Source organism: Schistocerca americana, chromosome 7 (genome assembly GCF_021461395.2).
Source record: "Schistocerca americana isolate TAMUIC-IGC-003095 chromosome 7, iqSchAmer2.1, whole genome shotgun sequence".
Classification (NCBI taxonomy): domain Eukaryota; kingdom Metazoa; phylum Arthropoda; class Insecta; order Orthoptera; family Acrididae; genus Schistocerca; species Schistocerca americana.
The window spans coordinates 160,317,264-160,335,068 of NC_060125.1; the positions used below are offsets into that span (position 1 = coordinate 160,317,264).

Below are 17,805 nucleotides of genomic sequence, written 5' to 3' on the forward strand. Positions count from 1 at the left end.
GCACGCGAGCTGTTCCGGACATCCATCATGTTGGAAGTACATCGCCATTCTGTCATGCAGTGAAACATCATGTAGTATCATCGGTAGACCATTACGTAGGAAATCAGCATACATTGCACCATTTAGATTGCCATCGATAAGATGGGGGCCAGTTATCCTTCCTCCCATAATGTCGCACCATACATTAACCCGCCAAGGTCGCTGATGTTACACTTGTCGCAGCCATCGTGGATTTTCCGTTGCCCAATAGTGCATATTATGCCGGTGTACGTTACCGCTGTTGGTGAATGACGCTTCGTCGCTAAATAGAACGCATGCAAAAAATCTGTCATCGTCCCGTAATTTCTCTCGTGCCCAATGGCGCAGAACTGTACAGGACGTTCAAAGTCGTCGCCATGCAATTCCTGGTGCATAGAAATATGGTACGGGTACAGTCGATGTTGATGTAGCATTCTCAACACCGATGTTTTTGAGATTCCCGATTCTCGCGCAATTTGTCTGCTACTGATGTGCGGATTAGCCACGACAGCAGCTAGAACACCTACTTGGGCATCATCATTTGTTGCAGGTCGTGGTTGACGTTTCACATGTGGCTGAACACTTCCTGTTTCCTTAAATAACGTAACTATCCGGCGAACGGTCCGGACACTTGGATGATGTCGTCCAGGATACCGAGCAGCATACATAGCACACGGCCGTTGGGCATTTTGATCACAATAGCCATACATCAATACGATATCGACCTTTTCCGCAATTGGTAAACGGTCCATTTTAACACTAAGCAAATACCGTCCGCACTGGTGGAATGTTACGTGATACAACGTACTTATTCGTTGGGACTATTACAGCGCCATCTATCACAAAGCGAAAAAAAGTGGTCCAAATAAAACATTCATATTTATTTACGTACCACATGAATATGTAATAAAAAATGGGGGTTCCTATTTAAAAAAAACGCAGTTGATATCCGTTTGACCTATGGCAGCGCCATCTAGCGGGCCAACCACAGTGCCATCTGGTTTCCCTCTTCAAGCTAGACGCGTTTCGTTCTTTGTAGTTTTTTCGTTTGACGCTTATTTCGTGAGATATTTGGCCCGATCACTATCAATGGACCACCCTGAATAATTAAGGTGAGTACGACCAACTGATCACTTCATTGCGGATGTTCATCATCCTGGAACGCTTATGGGAATCGGCGAAATGCCGCGAGTAACGAAGATAATGGGCAAAGAGCAGTACACCAGTTATGTGTGGATAAGCTGATAATCTGGGTGTCCGGATGCCGCAGTGGTCAGCGCTTGTACTTAGTAAGCAGGAGATCCGAGTTCGAATCCCATTCCGGCACAAATTTTCAGCTTCCCCAATTTATTTAAGTTAATGTCCACTGATGGCTGATCTGATCGATTCGTTTGTGTAGAAACTTTTTATTGGGAAACTGCGTTGACCATATTTCTCCACATGATTCCTTCAGTCTCTACATACTTGTCCATCTCTTAACGTGCTTCTGCCATTGTTAAGGCCCGTAATAACACTTCACACGTCTGGCCTAGGACAGCAGGTGGTACTGTGAGGCAATATAGGCGGCTGGCAGCCAGCAGGGAGCGCGACGCTCGTGCAGCGGCGGCAGGATGCAGGCTGCGACGTAATTCGCCCCGGCACAAGTGGCGGCGGGAAAAAGCCGGCGGCCGGCGCTGGCGCAGGCGGACACTGCGGCCGCAAAAAGGCGCCGGAAGGCAGGCGGTCTGACAGGCAGGCGGCAGAGGAGGGGCGCCCACAGCTCACTACCACCTCCCGTCGCCACAAGCAGTTTCCCTCATTTGTACAAAGCAAAGAGAGGAAGGGGCGTACGAGTCAACCGTTCCGTGACACGCGGAGCAGTATCACAGCCGGAAATGCAGTCGTGCGAGTAACTGGCTGTAGACCGTTTCCAGGAACCACTGTAATTCAGAGACAGCGCAGAAAATGTAATTGAGGACCGTCTTTCAGTGGCTTGATCTCCGCTTCTCTCGCAATCTCATCGGATAAAATTCTGTCGTTGTTGTTGTGGTCTTCAGTCCTGAGACTGGTTTGATGCAGCTATCCATGCTACTCTATCCTGTGCAAGCTTCTTCATCTCCCAGCACCTACTGCAGCCTACATCCTTCTGAATCTGCTTAGTGTATTCATCTCTTGGTCCCCCTCTACGATTTTTACCCTCCGCGCTGCCCTCCAGTACTAAATTGGTGATCCCTTGATGCCTCAGAACATGTCCTACCAACCGATCCCTTCTTCTAGTCAAGTTGTGCCACAAACTCCTCTTCTCCCCAATTCTATTCAATACCTCCTCATTAGTTATGTGATCTACCCATCTAATCTTCAGCATTCTTCTGTAGCACCACATTTCGAAAGCTTCTATTCTCTTCTTGTCTAAACTATTTATCGTCCATGTTTCACTTCCATACATGGCTACACTCCAAACAAATACTTTCAGAAACCACTTCCTGAACCACTTCCTGACACTTAAATCTGTACTCGATGTTAACAAATTTCTCTTCTTCAGAAAGGCTTTCCTTTCCATTGCCAGTCTACATTTTATATCCTACTTCGACCATCATCAGTTATTTTGCTCCCTAAATAACAAAACTCCTTTACTACTTTAAGTATCTTATTTCCTGATCTAATTCCCTCAGCATCACCCGACTTAATTCGACTACATTCCATAATCCTCGTTTTGCTTTTGTTGATGTTCATCTTATACCCTCCTTTCATGACACTGTCCATTCCGTTGAACTGCTCTTCCAAGTCCTTTGCTGTCTCTGACAGAATTACAATGTCATCGGCGAACCTCAAAGTTTGTATTACTTCTCCATGGATTTTTACCTACTCCGAACTTTTCTTTTGTTTCCTTTACAGCTTACTCAATACACAGATTGAATAACATCGGGGAGAGGCTACAACCCCGTCTCACTCCCTTCCCAACCACTGCTTCCTTTTCATGTCCCTCGACTCTTATAACTGCCATCTGCTTTCTGTACAAATGGTAAATAGCCTTTTGCTCCCTGTATGTTACCCATGCCACCTTCAGAATTTGAAAGAGATTATTCCAGTCAACATTGTCAAAAGCTTTCTCTAAGTCTGCAAATGCTAGAAACGTAGGTTTGCCTGCCTTCATCTTTCTTCTAAGATAAGTCATAGGGTCAGTATTGCCTCACATGTGCAACATTTCTCCGGAATCCAAACTGATCTTCCCCGAGGTCGGATTCTACCAGTTTTTCCATTCGTCTGTAAAGAATTCGCGTTAGTATTTTGCAGCTGTGACTTATTAAACTGATAGTTCGGCAATTTTCACATCTGTCAACACCTGCTTTCTTTGGGATTGGAATTATTATATTCTTCTTGAAGTCTGAGGGAATTTCGCCTGTCTCATACATCTTGCACACCAGATGGTAGAGTTTTGTCAGACTGGCTCTCTCAAGGCTGTCAGTAGTTCTAATGGAATGTTGTCTACTCCCAGGGCCTTGTTTCGACTTAGGTCTTTCACTGCTCTGTCAAACTCTTCACGCAGTATCATATCTCCCATTTCATCTTCATCTACCTCCTCTTCCATTTCCATAATATTGTCCTCAAGGACATCGCCCCTGTATAGACCCTCTATACACTCCTTCCACCTTTCTGCTTTCCCTTCTTTGTTTAGAACTGGGTTTCCATCTGAGATCTTGATATTCATGCAAGTGGTTCTCTTTTCTCTAAAGGTCTCCTTAATTTTCCTGTAGGCAGCATCTTACCCCTCGTGAGATAAGCCTATACATTCTTACATTTGTCCTCTAGCCATCCCTGCTTAGCCATTTTGCACTTCCTGTCGATCTCGTTTTTGAGACGTTTGTATTCCGTTTTGCCTGCTTCACTTGTTGCATTTTTGTATTTTCTCCTTTCATCAATTAAATTCAGTATCTCTTCCGTTACCCAAGGATTTCTACTAGCCTTCGTCCTTTTACCTACTTGATCCTCCGCTGCCTTCACTATTTCATTCATCAAAAAAATGGTTCAAATGGCTCTGAGGACTATGGGACTTAACATCTGTGATCATCAGTCCCCTAGAACTTAGAAGTACTTAAACCTAACTAACCTAAGGATATCACACACATCCATGCCCGAGGCAGGATTCGAACCTGCGACCGTAGCAGTCGCGCGGTTCCGGACTGAGCGCCTTAACCGCTAGACATTCATCAAGGCTACCCATTCTTCTTTTACTGTATTTCTTTCATCATTCCTGTCAATTGTTCCCTTATGCTCTCCCTGAAACTGTGTACAACCTCTTATTCTTTCAGTTTATCCAGGTCCCATCTCCTTAAATTCCCACCTTTTTGTAGTTTCTTCAGTTTTAATCTGCAGTTCATAACCAATAGATTGTGGTCATAGTCCACATCTGCCCCTGGAAATGTCTTACAATTTAAAATCGGTAAACCTCTTAAAAGAACACAAGATCGCTGTGGATTGCGAAGAGTTAGCATCAATCGCCCATGTGACGTGAGTCATGGCAGGCAGTCAACGTGTCGATTGCCCGCTGGACCTGATGGGATACCAGTTCGATTTTACACAGAGTACGCGAAGGAACTTGCCCCCCTTCTTGCAGCGGTGTACCGTAGGTCTCTAGAAGAGCGTAGCGTTCCAAAGGATTGGAAAAGGGCACAGGTCATCCCCGTTTTCAAGAAGGGACGTCGAACAGATGTGCAGAACTATAGACTTATATCTCTAACGTCGATCAGTTGTAGAATTTTGGAACACGTATTATGTTCGAGTATAATGACTTTTCTGGAGACTAGAAATCTACTCTGTTGGAATCAGCGTGGGTTTCGAAAAAGACGCTCGTGTGAAACCCCTCCTCGCGCTATTCGTCCACGAGACTCAGAGGGCCATAGACACGGGTTCCCAGGTAGATGCCGTGTTTCTTGACTTCCGCAAGGCGTTTGATACAGTTCCCCATAGTCGTTTAATGAACAAAGTAAGAGCGTATGGACTACCAGACCAATTGTGTGATTGGATTGAAGAGTTCCTAGATAACAGAACGCAGCATGTCATTCACAATGGAGAGAAGTCTTCTGAAGTAAGAGTGATTTCAGGTGTGGCTCAGGAGAATGTCGTAGCACCGTTGCTATTCACAATATATACAAATGACCTTGCGGATAACATCGGAAGTTCACTGAGGCTTTTTGCGGATGATGCTGTAGTATATTGAGAGGTTGTAACAACGGAAAATTGTATTGAAATGAAGGAGGATCTGCAGCGAATTGACGCATGGTGCAGGGAATGGCAATTGAATCTCAATGTAGGTAAGTGTAATGTGCTGCGAATACATAGAAAGAAAGATCCTTTATCATTTAGCTACAATATAGAAGGTCAGCAACTGGAAGCAGTTAATTCCATAAATTATCTGGGAGTAGGCATTAGGAGTGATTTGAAATGGAATGAGCATATAAAATTAATCGTCAGATGCCAGACTGAGATTCATTGGAAGAATCCTAAGGAAATGCAATCCGAAAACAAAGGAAGTAGGTTACAGTACACTTGTTCGCCCACTGCTTGAATACTGCTCACCGGTGAGGGATCCGTAACAGACAGGGTTGATTGAAGAGATAGAGAAGATCCGACGGAGAGCAGCGCGCTTCGTTACAGGATCATTTAGTAATCGCGAAAGCGTTACGGAGATGATAGATAAACTCCAGTTGAAGACTCTGCGAGAGAGACGCTCAGTAGCTCGGTACGGGCTTTTGTTGAAGTTTCGAGAAAATACCTTCACTGAGGAGTCAAGCAGTATATTGCTCCCTCCTACGTAAATCTCGCGAAGAGACCATGAGGATAAAATCAGAGAGATTAGAGCCCACACAGGGGCATACCGACAATCTTTCTTTCCACGAACAATACGAGACTGGAATAGAAGGGGGAACCGACAGAGGTACTTAAAGTACCCTCTGCCACACACCGTCAGGTGTCTTGCGGAGTATGGATGTAGATGTAGATGTAGATTGAGGAGAATCAGTGCAGTAAGATGCATGGATGTCGAGGTTGGCGGAATAAATTTTCAGTCAGCAGCGGAATGTGTGCTGATCTGATACTTCCTGGCGGATCAAAACGGTGTATTGGACAGGGCCTCGAACCCGGTAGCAATGTCTTTCGCAGAAAGTGTTTCTTCTGCTAAAAGCAATGGTCATAGGCAAGTGCTTGCCTACGAAAGGCAATGGTCCTAGGAAAGAACTCGCCCATGAAATGCAATGATCCCAAGCAAGCCATTCCCCACAAATGGCAATGGTTCCAGGAAAGAGCTAGGTTGTGAAAAGCAATGGTCCCAGACAAGAGGTTGCCTGCGAAAGGCAACGGTCCCAGGCAAGAACTAGCTCGTGAAAAGCAATGGTCCCATGAAAATATTTTTCTGTTTAGGGCAATGGTTTCTGGCAATGTTTGCCTGTGAAACGAATTGTACCAGATAAGTACTTTGTTGCGAAAGGTAATGGTACAAGGCGAGTGCTTGCCCATAAAAGTCAATGGTTCAAGGCAGGCAAGCGCTTGCCCATGAAAGGCAATGGCCCCTAGCAAGTGCTTGCCCATGAAAGACAATGGTTCCAGACAACAGCTCGCCCATGAAACTCAATAGTCCCAGACAGCTGCTTGTCTGCAAAAGGCAACAGTTCCAGGAAAATACTTTCCTGTGTAGGGCAATAGTTCCAGGGAAATGTACCAGACAAGTACTTGGCTGCCAAAGGTAATGGTTCCAGGCGAGTGCTTGCCTGAGAAAGGCAATGGTCCCAGGCAAGAGATTGCCCATGAAAAGCAATGATCCAAGGCAAGATGTTGCCTGCTTGTGAAAGGCAATGGTCCCAGGCAAGACGTTGCCTGCAAAAGGAGATGGTCCCAAGCAAGAGCTTGTCCATTAAAGGCAATGATCACAAGCAAGACGGTGTCCCACAAAAGACAATGGTACCAGGCAAGAGCTTGTTCACAAAAGGCAATGGTCCCAGGAAACTGCCTGAAATGGTGTACCACTCGCAGCCATGTAACATGGAGTTCGAACAATCGTCATAAAAAAGATCCTTACAGTTGGGGCAGGACTCGAGTGGCATTCCTCGTCAATGTCAACCCATTCTCTGATGTTTTGAGAGTGTTTTTCGTACCATGACTTGGGCCCAGTAATTCATCTTATTGCGAACTTGGAGCAGGATAATTATTTCAGCATTTTCGGTGACCAGGTGTTGAATTTTTTTCTACATCTTCACCACGAGTGTGTTATGGACCCTCCTGTCTTCTAAGATGACAACAGCCACGTTCAAAGGGCTGTACGTATATGTTCTTGGTTTGGCGAACACTCAGGCACCCTATCTGAAGAAACTCGTGGACTCTCTCCTCACTGAAATGAGGCCATCATCGAGGTAGAGACGGTGTTACACGGTATTGGTGCGGTGCCTCCTGCAGGTGACAATTTTTTTCTCTCCAGTGTGGTTATATCTACCAATACCGTAGCCACTAAGACCGCTCTGAAGCTGAGTCTGTCAGGGTACGCTAGTGCGATGGCGCCCGACCAGTAGTATCCTACTCAACTGCCGCTGATGGGAGAAATTTTCATGACGAAATTTTGATTGCTATGACGATTTTAGAGCTCCGACATTTCACACGTTGATTAATAGAACTTTAGCTTTAATAGTCCTCCTCCTGATAACCCCTTCTAAGCAATCCATCTCTAGATAACCTCTGGAATGCTTTTCGAAGGAAATGGTCATGATGTCAGTGTTTTCAGAAGGCTACATGTCCTTGAGCTATACTTTCCATTGTATTGTGCATCCTGGAGTCACTGATCATTCCATTGCCGTTGATTAGTGACAGCTTTCCATCATAAGTTAAAGAGAGCCCCTTAAGCGTCTATCCGTTCCTCCGCCAACTTTGACAAGTCTACTGGAAGAATGACGGTAATTACTTATAGCGGAAGTCTTCGGCCACAATAGCTGATGATATTATCCAGACTCTAAGCTGCGACTTGGATGCAACCCGGACTTAGAACCTATGCGTTGATCGCTAGACACTATCCCTAGTCATGGCCTGTTCATTGATTTCATCGTCATTGACCCATTAATTACCATACGAATTTAATTCTTTCCATAAATTACAATCGTCCAGTAGACACAGACATAGTCTCAAAATCGCTACTATAATGTGAATAATTATAATCCATCCATTACTAACTGGTTGTTCACATGTGTCAGCTATTAGTGCGGCTAGGATGAATTTGTTTGGTAACGAGAGAGAACACAGCCCTAACCACTGACAAATAATCTCGATACAATTTACTTTCGTTACTTTTCTCGAAACTTTTACGCTACCACGGACATCCACATGCTCATTTAATCTCGTTAAACACGGTGGCCACTTGTGGCCCATATCAGTCTCAGTCCACGTCACATAGGGATTGTGATGATACATCGTGGCACTGCAAACGACAACGTTCGGCTGTTATCATTCTGCAAACCAGACATCGGCGATAAGGGCGAGCAGGGCGTAAAAGGTGCTCAAGTAGCGTCGTGACAGTTGTTGCGTATTTTATAGCAGCACCGGACTACAGGAACTAATGTTCATTTTTTATTTTCCATTAGCTATAGGTATACAACACTGATAGCAGACAGACGGAATCACTCCTACCACAAATTTCCGACAGTTTTCATTAGTTACCCTTGTTCAGTTGGACAGAAACTGCAAAGCAAGTGAGCCGTGGCTTGTCTGAAGAATCGTCCCGACACACAGCTGGAGAGGGTGAGCAAATTCTTCCGTGGTCCATGGAATGCTTCTATTCCTAACGTTTCGTCCAATACTACGTTGGACATCCTCAGAGGTATGGCTGGTCCTGCTGAGTCCTGCCGACTGACGAGTCGGGCGGCGGAGAGCGGCCTAAATACCGAGGAAAGTGGGCGTGGTCTAGCTTGCACATAGTAGCAGAGAGAAAACTAGTCAAAGGTAAAATGTAACTATCGAAAATAGTCCGTCATAGATAAAAATCACTTATCGATTCTGTAACGCCACTGTCCATATCTCGCTTCATTTCGAGGCCTCTTCTTTTCTATTAAAATTATCTTCATGTTTATAAATTTCAATAGCCTCCCTATACAGTCGTGGATAATAGTTCGTGGTAGCACTTAAAACTGTAGTTTCAGAAAACTTAACTACATGGTCACGGGACTGAAGTGCATGTTCGGCAACGGCCGATTTATCTATTTCACCCAGTCGGCAAAGCCTTTTATGCTCCTTTACCCTCGTATTCACACTTCTTTTCGTAGTACCAATATAGACCTTGCCACAGGTACATGGAATTTTATACACACCGCTAGATGATAATGGTGGCCTTCTATCTTTAACAGAACGAAGTACTTGTTCTATTTTTCTGGTAGGTTTGAATACCGGTTTCACTTTATGTTTCAGCAAAATTTTGCCGATTCGATCTGTAACCTTACTAATGAAAGGTAAAGTCACCGTGTTCTTCCATTGATGTGTACTATCCTTGTCCTTTGGCCTGCTGTAATTAGGTCTTAAAACTCTATTAATTTCTTTGTTTGAGTACCCATTCAACAGGACCAGCCATGCCTCTCAGGATGTCCAACGTAGTATTGGACGAAACGTTAGGAATAGAAGTATTCCACGGACCACGGCCATATAACCCGAAAGAATTATCAACAGTACCATCCGGTCGTGAAAGCCTTCATTGTAGGGTGAGCAAAACCGCGCAAAACCTGTGCGCGGTGGCTGCACGGGGGTCCATCTAGGGCCCGATGTCTGACAAGAGTCACCTTGTTACGCTGCCTACCCCTAAAATGCAGCAACAGTTAACTATTCCATAGAAAGACGTTCTTTACGTCATCGTAAATTAAGTACGGAAAGTGATATAACGTAGGAGTACCTTATTTGAAGTGGACTCTCGGAAACGACGATGTAGTGACATCAAATCAATCAGGACTGAAGCTTATCCCAGTCTGACAGTCACGACAAACTCATAATACAGAGGGTCCAAAAAAATGTATCCACTGTTTAAAAGTCCATAACTGGCAAACTAATTGACGAGTTGTCTCATCTTTGGTAGTGTAGTAGTTTGTAGTTCCGGCTATCGCCACACAAGCGTTGTATTGCGTTGTTTTGTCAGATGACAGTCGCCAGATAGTCAGTGTTTTGTTCTTAGTTGCACCTAGTTACTCGAGTAAACATGGCTGGTGCACGGCTTACATTCGAGGAAAGGAAGTCAGTTTTGATGTGGTATTTTAAGTACGAAAACATTAATGAAGTTCAACCGTAATGGCGAAATGAGTATCAAACAGATCCACCGACACGTTTAACAATTCGTCACATTCGAGACAAATTTGAAGCCGAAGGCTGTGTTAAAGATGTACACAAACAACGATCTGGACGACCTGTAACAGTAACAAGTCCAGCTAACTCCCGTCGTGTGTTACAACAGTTCACTCGCTCACCACATAAGTCTGTGAGACAGTGTGCCCGTGAAACTGGAGTGAGTCGCTCAAGTGTTCGGCGAATTTTGAAGACAGCAAAGTGGAAGTGCTACATCCCACGATTGGTACACGCAATGAACGAGGGCGACCCAGATCGTAGAATGGAGTACTGCGAGTGGTTTACTAATATGGTGCGCAACGATGAAGATTTTGCAGAGAAGATTGTGTGGTCTGATGAGGCACAGCTCAAATTTGCCAGGAGTAGATGTGTGGTGTGGGTTGTCTTACCGGGGGTTGATTGGGCCATTCTTTGACAGCACAGTTACCGGTGAGGTGTACCTTCAGAAGCTTCAGACATCCATTTTACCTGCCATCCGACACTTGTATGGAGACGGAAGAATTTACTTTCAACAAGATGGTGCCCCAGCCCACTACCAAAATAGTGTTAGGGCGTATGTGGACGAAAATCTACCAGGAAGATGGATAGGCCGTAGAGGTGCTGTGGAGTATCCACCACGTTCCCCAGACCTAACTCCTCTGGACTTTTACCTGTGGGGAACACTAACGGACGTCGTTTATCGACAAAAGCCACGCACATTGGATGAACTTCGAGAATTCATCGTACATTCATGTGCAAATATCCAGCTGAACACGTTGCAGTCAGTAGTTCGTGCTGCAGTTCGGCGGCAGCATTTGTGTGTGGACGTTAATGGTGACCATGTCGAACACCTACAATGATATCTTTAAGTTGGGCCTTAAGCTACACTTTCACCAAAAATTAGGCAACTCTGTCAAATAGTTTGCAAGTTATGGACTTTTAAACAGTGCATACATTTTTTGAACCCCTCTGTATTCTAGGTTCAGCATTTCTGACCAGTGTTCACTAATATCATTTCATGTCAGTGAAGCAAACCTGATACCATCCACATGGATCCGTTCATTACGCTTAAATGAAATCAGTTGATGTACACTGTGACACAAAAAAGTGAAGCGATCAGAAGGGCAGGATGAAGCGAAATGAAACTTCCCGGTTTGATAGGGTATGTGATACTGCTTCAGTGATTACAAAATCGACTCAGAATTACAAAGAACTTGGCAGTATGAGCCCACTAATCTGTATGACGTTGCACCCACTCTGGCGTGGGTGAATGCTCTGATTCGGTTGGGAAGGGTTTCTTAAAACCACTGTACCCTCTCCTACGGCAAGCTGGCACACAGATGTCGTAACTCGTCCTTTACATCCTGTTTATTGGCACTGGGACAGAGGTGATGTCCGAGCTGATACCAGACGCGTTCTGTCGGGGACAGATCTGGGGATTTCTCTAGCCACAAGTTTTAGAAAACTGCAGCTTGTACAATAACTGAGGCCCGAGATTGTGAGGCCGCGACTTGACCACGAACGGTGGAGGCGACTGAGTACTTATCTTCGAATTAGGATGTGGACTCCGTTTGTACTTCCACCCCGTTCAGAACACCGAAATCGGAACCAAATAGCACACGCGAGCTCAGGCGAAGTCCACCGCCCGTACACCCGCTAGTAGGAGGCTCTGTACTTCGGTGGCCCACTGCTTCCGATCTCTGAAACTTAAATCAGAAGCGACAATAGGGAACCAAACAACCCTTCCTTCACCTTAATACTTAAACTTATATAGAAAACTACTTCGATAAAATTGACAATAATAAAACTGATTTCATTCCTTTAAGCAGAACCACGTACACGAATGATGCAAACGGAACTGGCTCATTAAAACCCAAGCATCACATGGAGCACCTTATGTGGGTCTGTAAGGTACCACACGCCAATCTTTAGACACGGTATACAGATCGTTCGGTAAGGCTGCGCACACGTATCAATGTTTTAGACACCTACGTAATGTGTTCCAGGGGCAGAAAGAAATTCAGTTTTCAGTATTTTAGTTATATACCGAATTTTAAAATTTAAAATGCTGCCATAACCTATTCATTAACAGGTGTAACCTTACGTTAAAGGTTTATCACAATAACTCAAGAATTAAACTTAGAAACTATGTACATGTCTTGACATTGTGTAACTCACGGCGCACAAATTATCCACGCTATATTCTTCCAGTATTTGAGAATGAGAGCAGTTAGCACCTTCAAACAAATTTCGCATATAATTTCAAAGCATGTTGAAATTTTTTGGCTGAGACCGTGCACAAAACCGCGAAAGTTAGGAAGCAATTCATCGCTTACTGCAATGTGCAACAGAATTAAAGGATCACTGTGTCGAAACGCGGTAACTGTGTCACATTCCGTCACGTGAGTTTGAAGTTTCGCTCAACGGTGCCGACAACCTTCGTGCGTAATGGTGCAAAAGCGCGGGACGTGCGACGTCACGGCTTTACGACGCTTCACATAGCAAGGTGTCGACATTTACGAAAAAAAGGACCAGAACTTGGAATTAATTTGAGGCGGGTTAATGATGTGACACCGGTACCAAATGCCACCACAATTCTGCCCAATCCCACCCTAGACGTTTCACCCGATAAGAATGTCGTCACAGTCCATCTTACCCATATTTCACCGCTTCTTTTGACGCCTCTGCGACAGAGGTCAGATCCGCGATGCCCAACATTGCAATCACGCGGTTTTCTTATGGATGGCCGAGGATAACGTTTCAGACATACCGCTGCTCAGAATCGAAACGAAAAGGCCTTAGCGGGTAGTATGAAGGGCATCAATGAAACCACACCTTTCCTTGGGATGTTGACTCCCACATAGTTAGCGGTCGAAATGTGCAGTTCACAGTGTGTGAACAATAGTAAGAAGTTGTTGACAACCTTCGACATTGCTGACACCCTGGAACGTTTTAACCCTATTATATGGAGAGTGAATGAATGTGATCACACCCCTTTAAAGTGCAGTGCGACTGCAATTTTTGCTTCCTTTCGCAGGTTGGAACCACTAGGAACTGTACAAAACCTTTTGACAAAATAATGTGATCTGAAGCAGCAAAGAGTCCTTATACTTTCTCACTGCTGCTCTTTCACAGCCCCCTGTGGTGTGCTCACAGAGGGGTATGACATTGACACAGGCGAGAATAAAACTGCAAAAGTCCCTCTAAGACTTCCCAGATTGGCAAAAGTCTCGGTGGCACCCAACCACATTTATTGAGAATTTTGAAACTGTACCTTTACTGAGAAAACCTCCCAAGGGGCCTGCATGTAGGTAACCACCTGACACACGTCTGAGGCCTGTTGCCTGCCTGCAGGCGCCTAGGAGTATTTTGCTGCTTTTCTCTGTAAAGGCACACTTTTGAAATACTCAATAAATGCATGCTGGAGCCTCCTAGAATTTTGTGGACTGGTGGCGTATTAGAGGGATCCTCTGCCATTTTATTAATGCATGTGTCAATGTTGCACCTCTCCACGATCACATCATAGGAGCATGAGAAACAGAGGCATGAGAAAAGCATAAGGGCCCTTTGCTAGTTAAGATCAGGTTCAAATTTCTTTAAATGATTTTGAATGGTCCTTAGTCGTTCCACACTTAACACCAGAGCAAAAATTGTAGTCGCACTGCACTCCAAAGGTGACAACATGTTCAGTGGCGTTGCAGCCCCACGATGTCCGTTGAAATGGGTTGAATCGCCAATGAGCTGCCAACAGTGCCAAAGGTGGTCCAGCATGTCCTTTTGTTGATCGCACTCTGACTTGTCGCTTTCGACCACGAAATGTGTGTGACTCCACGTCCCAGTGAAAGGGCCGATTTCACTGACGCCCTTTATGCCACACCCTGAGGCATTTTCGTTTCGATTCTGAGCGGCGGTACGTATGAAATGTTTCCTAGCCCACTCACAAGAAAATCGCATGATTTCAGCGCTGTTTGTCGTGGTTCCGACCTCCATCGCAGAAGCATCAAAAGAAGGGGTTAAATGTGGGAAAATGGCGTCGTAACAACCGTCCTATCATGTGACACGTCCGCGGTGTCGTCGGGCAGAATTGTGGTGAAATTTGGTGCCAATGTGACACTCTGTCTGAAGCACCGTCGAGCGCGTGGGCGGTGTCTCACGGCGCCACACATTTGCTTCGTTACATAGGAATGTTACAGGCGCCTTTGAGCCACATTTTAAATTTATTCGTTGGAAGGATACACAATCGTGAGGTTTCGAATAAGTGATCCTTTAATTTTGTTGAGCAGTGTACATTTTCGATGCAGTATAACCTTAGCATGAAGCATGATATTTTAATTCATTAATTCTTGAATACTAACACATTTTGCATACAGCATACACATAATCCACTGAATGTACCTGCAAAATTATATCAGTGAATGACACGTAGGTTAGGAGATATGACGTCATAAACGTCGAGATGCGTGAAAAACTAGCTTTTCGTGTAACGATTCTTTAAATAATCGGCGAAGGGGTTACTTTTATTGACTAGTGGGCGAATTTGGGAAGACGGTGGCTCTTATTAACCAAAAAAGGTCCAGTGAAGGGCTAAGAATGCAGTGTTGAGACTGGGATTCCCACAAGCTAGGAGTGCAGTCGGAGAAAGATGCTCTTTGGGATATATGTTGGGGTGCATATATAGAAGAAAATTAATCGCCTTTGGAACTTCCAACGCACTTTGAGCAAACATTTATAGAAGAGAGCGTCAGGGACTTTCAGTGTGAAGGAAGCGAGGGTTGGAATCAGCCGATGGCAATAAGATGTCCAGAGTCGAGGTTCTGCGTGTCTGAAGTTTGGAGGTACTTTTTGGTGAGTAAAAGGGCGAAACCGGTAATCAACGTTGTTTCACCCTTTTTTATGCTTTCCAGTTCGTAGACAGAACGGGTTGTTCTGGAGCTGGGGGAGTCCAAATTGAGAATGTTTGGGAGAGGGGGTTCCAGTTTCGGCAGCTGTCTTACGACGACGAGAAACCTCCTGAAAACCTTGGTGAGTAGAGTGTCAGAATAATGAAATTAAGGGGACTGACTATTCTGGCAATAAAACAATTTCATCACTTGAGACAAAAAGCCTCTCAGATCTGCGATGAATTTTAGCACTGAATGGTAGGCACAGATGGTAGCAGGAATGTAGCAAGAGGTGCTGACAGATCTGATGATGGGGATACCCCAAAAAGGCGTTGTGGTGAAATGTTAATAGAAATTAGATTGATGACCAAGCCTAGTGTGTTTCCATTCAAAATAATTTCATTTGTTTAAACATCAGTAGAACGTTTTTACTAGTAACTGGAATTCACGAATTATATTTCTTTTTCTTTTGCGGTGTCTCTTAGGAGAGCTGAAAGTTACATTTAAATATAATCTGCAAGAGTGTAGTAAAATTCTGCTTCGCTGTATCACGAGTAATAGCGAGGTTAACTGCTCGGATGAGACACTGACGATGATGATAAGGCGGCTGGAGACGGAACCGGGGGCGCCGCTGCCGTGTATTTCTGGCCGCGCTTAATGAGTGTAGCGGGCCAAAACTAACTGGCTTCACGAACTTCAGCGACGGCTCTGAGGGGGCATCGTCGGAGCGAGAGGTTTCTCCTTGATAAGAAACAGGGCATGACGACATAAACCTCAGTTAGACTTCCGCTCGCCAGACAGTATGACTCATGAATTCGCAGTAGGCGTCTGTCACGCGCGAATAACAAACGGCCGTATTTACTTTGGCGCAGAAATGACAGCGACGGATCAGCGAAACTACGGCAGGGTTCCAACACCAGCAATGCTGCCTATTACGCATGATGCTAAAAATGCCGTAAACAAAAACTTACAAGTTATCCTACATGTGTCATCGGCTAAACTCGTAATTCCTGTAATATATGACTACATTATTCATTGCAGAGGTTCAAATGGTTCAAATGGCTCTGAGCACTATGCGACTTAACTTCTGAGGTCATCAGTCGTCTAGAACTTAGAACTAATTAAACCTAACTAACCTATGGACATCACACACATCCATGTCCGAGGCAGGATTCGAACCTGCGACCGTATCGGTCGCTCGGTTCCAGACTGTAGCGCCTAGAACCGCACGGCCACTCCAGCCGGACATTGCAGAGGAATGAATTGATGTTTTGTTTATAGATGATGGCTTTAGTACCCTGAAGTTACTTTAATCGACAACAAAAAGAGAAACGCCGCAACTATCTACAATTTCGTGGAACGAACGATGTTCACTGAGGTGACCAAAGTCACGTGATACCTCCTAATATCGTATCGGATCTCCTATTCCATGGCGTAGTGCACCAAATCGACGTGGCGTGGAGTCAACTAGTCTCTGCCTCTATAGCCGTCCATGATTACCAAAGTGTTGTCGGTTCAGCATTTTGTGCACGGGCTGACCTCTCGATTGCGTCCAGTAAATGTTCATTGGGATTTACATCGGGCGATCTGGATAGCGAACACAGTGAAAACTCCTGGCTTATGCAGATGATATAGTGTTGCTGAGTGAAACTGAAGACGAACTGAAAGACATGTACAGATCTCTCAGGCACAGTGCCAGCAGAATCGGGCTTTTGATTAACCAAGAGAAAACCGAATATATGGAAATAGGTCGAGTCATAAATTCAAATCCTTACTTTTAAATTCACTAACATTCTAAATTCAGAAAACTGCTCCAGTTTAAATAACTTGGATCACGTTTCAACAGTAAAAATATCATAACAATGGATATAAATGAAAGAATAGTCTCAGGGTCAAGATATCTGTACTCACTAAGCAAGCCACTCAAAAGTACAGCTTTGTCAATCACCACAATAATGAAGATATACAACACTATTATCTGCCCCATAATACTGTACGGATCAGAAAGCTGGATGCTTACAAAGAATGAAAGAGAAAAACTGAATGTTTTCGAAACAAAAGTAAAGAGAAAAATCTGGGGATCTGTGTTGGAGAATGGCGTATGGAGAATTCGAAAGAACAATGAAATTTATCAGTTAATGAAGCAACCCACTATCATCCAGAAATTAAGAAGTAGGAGACTGCAATGGGCTGGACATGTGGCCAGAATGGAAAACAACAGAATCACCAAGAAAGCATTTGAATGAACTCTCCAGGCAACAAGACCATTGGGCCAACCTCGTGCAAGGTGGATAGATGACACAGAGAAGGACATCGCAGCATTAGGAATTCCCCCAGGGTGGAGAGAGGCTGCGAGGGATAGAAGGCACTGGAAGCAGATCGTTGATGCAGCGCGTGGTCTACTCGGCCTGTGATCACTGAGGAGAGAGAGAGAGAGAGAGAGAGAGAGAGAGAGAGAGAGAGAGAGAGAGAGAGAGAGAGAGAGAGACCTGGACAGCTAAATCATTTATTCTTCGCACCAACAGCGAACAGTAGTCGACCGGTGACACGGCGCATTTTCATTCATAAAAATTCCATCGTTTTTTTGGGTAGA

At 44.7% G+C, this 17,805-nt stretch overlaps 1 protein-coding gene across 2 annotated transcripts in view; it reads right to left on the minus strand.

Annotated features, from left to right (window-relative positions):
* The window catches only part of LOC124622399 (tumor necrosis factor alpha-induced protein 8-like protein), a 905,915-nt gene that overhangs the window by 157,342 nt on the left and 730,768 nt on the right, over positions 1-17,805 (minus strand). The gene's annotated exons all lie outside the window — the stretch shown is intronic.